Source organism: Apium graveolens, chromosome 10 (genome assembly GCF_009905375.1).
Source record: "Apium graveolens cultivar Ventura chromosome 10, ASM990537v1, whole genome shotgun sequence".
In the NCBI taxonomy this organism is placed as follows: domain Eukaryota; kingdom Viridiplantae; phylum Streptophyta; class Magnoliopsida; order Apiales; family Apiaceae; genus Apium; species Apium graveolens.
The window spans coordinates 148,678,620-148,684,489 of NC_133656.1; the positions used below are offsets into that span (position 1 = coordinate 148,678,620).

At 33.0% G+C, this 5,870-nt stretch overlaps 1 pseudogene; it reads left to right on the plus strand.

The window, feature by feature from the left end:
• The first annotated feature begins 2,222 nt into the window (after positions 1–2,222).
• LOC141689109 (terpene synthase 10-like) lies at positions 2,223–4,933 on the plus strand (annotated as a pseudogene).
• Positions 4,934–5,870: the final 937 nt, after the last annotated feature.

Genomic DNA, 5,870 nt, shown 5'->3' on the forward strand with positions numbered 1-5,870 from the left:
ACAGGCTATTACGTGAACCCGTAAGATTTATCCAGTGCGCACCCAAAAGGTAGCGGCTACGGGTTATTTACGATAAAAAAAATAGTTAATATGAAGGGGCATGGGATGATTAGGTTGTGAAACTCCACTAACAAAACTTAGTAACATGGATAAAAATTACCGAAAACAAAGTCTTACTAGAATATTTTAAATTTTGAACTCCCATCTTTTATTGTCCGATGCCATTTCTGTTAGCTTGTTAACTTCTTCTGGATCAAGGAAATTACTGCCCCAACATGTATAATGTAGGCTATTAATTTTTGCCATCTATGCAAAATTATAATTAACAAATAAATATGTTTTATAATTTAGTCGACATTCTTTTAATATTTGGTTATCCAGGAAAAATAATAGTAATAATACAAGTAAAAGAAATAACACAAAATTAAATTTCATGTAAATAAAAATATGACTAGAAATTCTTATAAAAGTTGAAAAACATTTCTACAAAATTTAAATAACACTTTATTAAATACAGGTGGAAACAATGATTTCAATATAAAATAACATTAAGTACAAGCAAAAATGATGTATTATATATACATAACACCATTTATGTTTATATTAAATATAACATATAAATAATTTAAATTGATATCAATAAATTTTATTGAAAAAAATTAAAAATCTATCCATACAACAAAAGTTTATAAAACCTCCAAATAAATTCAAAATAGAAAATTAAATAGAAACAAATTATGTAACAAACAAGTAAGAAAGAATTTATAAAAACAAATTCGAAACTTGATTTATATAAGGTTTTTGATTGACTGAAGTGTGATTTTCTGTTAGCTACTATTATTGATAAAATCATAAGACCCGCATTATACCCCCTCCGTCCCTCCCAAATATTTATATTTGGGTTATGTACGGAGTTTAAAAAAATGATAAATTAAGGGAGTAAAATTGAAAAAGTGAGTAAAGTAATATGGCCGATTAATATTATATATAAAGTGAATATAATAGAGAGAAGTAGTGAGTATAATTATTTGAAAAAATTATAAAAATTTCAATATTTTTGAAAAATTTTAAAATTTTAAAATGTAAATAATCCAATAAAAAGTGTATAAAAATGGGAGGGACGGGAGTATTATTTACGTTCCTGAATCAGTTATCAAAGACAAGTATTTAGGCCTACTTGTTGTTTTTGGGAAAATAAACCAGACATGTTTACTTGTATCCTTGAGGGAAATTTGGAAAATATGCAAGTGATGATTTAGGCTTTAAAATCTTAAAAATATTTTATTTACTTGCGTTAGGGTAAGTAAGAAGCGATATAATTATTAATTTTTTAAAATAATTATTAATTATCAAACTTTTTAATATATGTGTTCCGTTATTACTTATCGAACTCTTTTAATTTTTATATTCCGATGTTAAAGGTCCTGTAAACATAACATCTTGTGTTAACGATTTTATTCTTTCCAGAAAATTGAATGTGTCTCGGTCAAAGAGCATGTTCTCTGATGGAATAGTGTATCATATTTCGACTATTCCAATCAATTATCTAAAGGCTTCAGGTTGTTTAGTGCGTGTGGCAGTACACTTCAAACCACATTTACTTTATCAAATCTTTATTAGGTTGTTTTGAATATTAATCACAATTATTTATTTATAGCAACAATTTCATCTTTGTTAAACATACTTTGCCCTGATTTTTTAGTTTTCTTCCCCCGAAATAATGACTATAATTCATTCCTTCATTTTTTACAAGCATCAGTCAAAGGTATATGTACGTATACAGTCCAAATAAAAGCAAACCATGCAATAATTTTTATACATTAGTAGAAATTTACATGGTTCATAGTCGTGCTGTTCTTTTCCAATCTTTGCTGACTAGAAGAAGAGAGAAATTTTGTTTCCTAAATTTTAACTTCCACTTGCACCATGCATGTTAGGTTTCCACAATAATGTACATATTCTCCATTTTTAATCAGAAGAGAGTTAAAAACGAACTGTAGATAAGTTAACAATGTACCCCCATTTTTGTAGTGATTTTTTATTCAAGTTGTCCAACATAGAATTGCATGCGACAGAATCATTACATGCCGGATTGTGTACAGGACTGCTCGATATCTTACTCATTTTCTTGTGGTTTAATTTTGACTTATATACACCCAAATAGTGATTGATTCTCTATTTAAAGAGGCATATATAGATCATCCAGTTATTCACATGCACAATACAACATAAGCCAGAAGTTATACCAGTTATGGCCCTTTGTGTTGTGAATCTTGGCTTCAATTTCTCTTCAGTTCGTTCTATGCTTAAACCAACTTCTTTTACATGTTTAAACCCATCCTCCACTGCCAGGAAAGTTTTCCAGATCACAAGGATCCCATGCAGTAGTACTACTCATGATACTGCATTAGCCAGCCCCGGTAATGCTAGTGATGAAATGTCGAATGTTAGAAGATCCGGAAATTACCCTCCTTCCATGTGGGATTATAATTTTTCCAATCTCTTTCCAGTGATTTCAAGGTATCGTATTTATGATTATATATGCATGATGACCTTCTTGTTGATATTTAAATCATTCTAAATTCTGTGTATATGCAGGGAGAAATCTGCAGTAAACATGCTAGCGAACTGAAGGAAAATGTGAGGATGCTGCTCAACAAGGAGGAGATGGACAGTGTCCATAAACTCGAGTTAGTTGATACTATTCAAAGGCTCGGAGTTTCTTATCACTTTCAGAATGAAATTATGAGAATTCTGGAGGCTATATACAACAGTAATGAGAAGTTAAACAGTCACGATCTTAATGCCGCCTCTCTGAAATTTAGACTCTTAAGGCAACATAGCTTTGATGTTCCTCAAGGTAATTGTTTTTTCTCTTCAATTGGTACTTTAAGTTAAGTTGTTCATAAGAGTACATCTTCATGGAAATAATTGCAACTACTGATATTTCTTTGATTCATATCTGTAGAAATTTTTAAAGAGTTCATGGATGAATCCGGGAAATTAAGGCCAGCCTCAGCAAAGATATGAAGGGTATGGTATCCTTGTACGAGGCATCATACCTTTCGATAAAGAAGGAAAAAATCATGGACGAGGCACAGGATTTCGCGGACAAAGCATATGAAAGACTACATAAATGATATTAACAGTACTAAGGATGAAAACCTTATTAACTTGTGAGTCATGCACTAGAGTTTCCACAGCATTGGAGGGAGCCAAGGCAAGAAGCTAGGTGGTCATTGACTTCTATGAGACGTCGGCACCAGCAGAAGATTATGTTTCTAGCTTGCTCTACTTTGCAAATTAGACTACAACATGGTGCAGTCAATTTATCAGGATGAACTTAAAAACTTGTCGAAGTACATACCAGCTAGCTAGCCAATAATCAATATGACACTTTTTTTCAACAAATTCATTCTTTATTTACTTAACTATATGTTTCGCTATGATTTGTTTATATAGATGGTGGAAGGACACGGAATGGGGTGAAAAACTAGGCTTCGCCAGAGAAAGATTGATGGAGTGTTACTACTGGAGTGTGGGTTATAACTCTCACCCTGAGTTTAGTTATGAAAGGAAGGTACTCACTGCCATTACAGCCTTCATAACTACTATCGACGATATTTATGACGTTTATGCTACTTTGGAGGAACTTGAAGTGTTGACAGAATTAACAAAAAGGTAAGCTGTGATTATAAACAACCTCAGCAGTCAGCATTCCTGTAAATTGTAGTCTAGTCGATACCCATCTTCTCTCGCAGTATCATTTTACTTGTCAATTTATCGCGCAGTACATGACTAACATATATCTTGTGGCGTTAATCAGATGGGATGCCGCGGATTTGGACCAACTGCCAGATTATGTAAAGGTTTGTTTTACGGTGTTCTATAATGATATCAATGAAGTGGCTAAGGTTGCAGAAAAGAAACATGGTGTCACCATTCTCCCTTACTTCCAGAAAGTGGCAAGTTCACCCCTAGCTGTATTTTGTGTAAATTCTATTCAACTTCAGTACAGAACACTCTGTTTGATATGCATATATAATTTAAAATTTCTTAATTTGCCAAGCGATATCAATTCAATATTTATAAATACAGTGGACAGATCTTTTTGAAGCATATTTGCTGGAGGCAAAATGGTATCACAGTGGTTATAAACCAAGTCTCAAAGAATACCTCGACAATGCATGGATCACAATAACAGGCCCTATAATATTAACCCATTCTTATTTCTTGACTGCGACATCCTTCACTGATGAAGCGTTACAGAGCATAAGAAATTATCCAAAAATAGTTCGTCTCGCGGCTACCATTCTGAGAATTGCAGATGACATGGGAACCTCGTATGTACGTACACTGTTTGTCGATCATATAATCAATCATATGTACCTAGTATGTCGATATATTTAACTACTATTTTCAATGATGATGATATTGCAGCATGAATTAGAGAGAGGGGACAATCCGAAATTGGTCCAATGTTACATGAAAGATAATGGTGTTTCAGAAGAAGCTGCTAGAGAATACGTTAAGCAGTTGTTAATTGAGAACTGGAAGGAGTTAAATGAAGAGAGGCTAGTTGCAGAGTCTACATTCTCGAAACCTTTCATCAACATGTGTATGAACCTGGGTAGGATAGCCTTAAGCATATATATGTATGGAGATGGACATGGTGCCCCAACCCTAAAGGATAAAAAGCGTTCAACATATCTGTTTGTTAACCCCATAACTATGTAGTTTAGTTTATAATCTTCTTCACTGTCATGCAATGAAGTCTAGTTAGAAACTCAGAGATATTCACTACATTCTAAGTCTGAGAAGAGCAGATGTTTGTGCTTAAGAGTGGGATAGGGTCTCTTGTGAACAAACTCCCTAAACCTGTATCCTTGTATTTCATACCTAAATCAGTGAAGAATGTCTCAACTTATCTGTCCTCAACTCAAATAGTTTGTTCTTTTGTAGCTACTCACGAGCTCGCTAAACTTGACCCTTCCTTTTATTTCTGATTGCTGTAGACTTGCTCCTTGTCAGTTTATTTTAGAGTAATTGGCAGTTTGTAACCCACTTTTATTTTCATTTTTGCGATTTGGGTCTACATTATTTTCTCTGTCAACATGCACCCCATAAAAATTAATTTCGCTTCTATTTGCACCCCAATGATAACTTTCCATCCAAGATAACCGTTAACTTTAACGGAAGCGGGGGTATTTCAGTAAATTACTAATTAAAATAGACGAAAATAAGAGTAATTGACACTTTGTAACCCATTTCTTTCGAAGTTTTTTTCAATTCGGGTCTATATTATGTTTCCTTGCAAGTTGCACCTTTAACTTGAATTTCGCTTTGTTTTACATCCCTGGACCGTTTTAATTTTTATATTAGGGGTAAAATCGGAATTTTTTGGTCTACAAGAACAAATCGCCGGATCCTTTGATTTCTCAATCCAAACCTACAAATAAATACATGAATCCATTACAAATAACAAGTAAAACTACCTGTAATATCAAATTTTATGAAAAATGCCCGGAAATCAAACCACCAATTCGAAATATGAATCCTATTATCGAGTTTAATTTTTATTTTAGCGGATATGAATCGGCATATTAAATATTCGATCTTGGATTCGATCTGATAAAAAAAATCTAATTATAAATGAGGCGAATATTTAATAGGCCGGTCCATATTCGCTAAATAAAAAATTAAACTCGATTCTAGGATTCTTATTTCGAATTGGGGGTTTGATTTTCGGGCATTTTTCTTGAAATTTGATATTACAAATATCTTTTGCTTGTTATTTGCAAATGGGGCTGAGCATTCGGTCGGTTTGGTCCAAAACCACACCGTACCGAATAGACCGAAAAATTGAATTA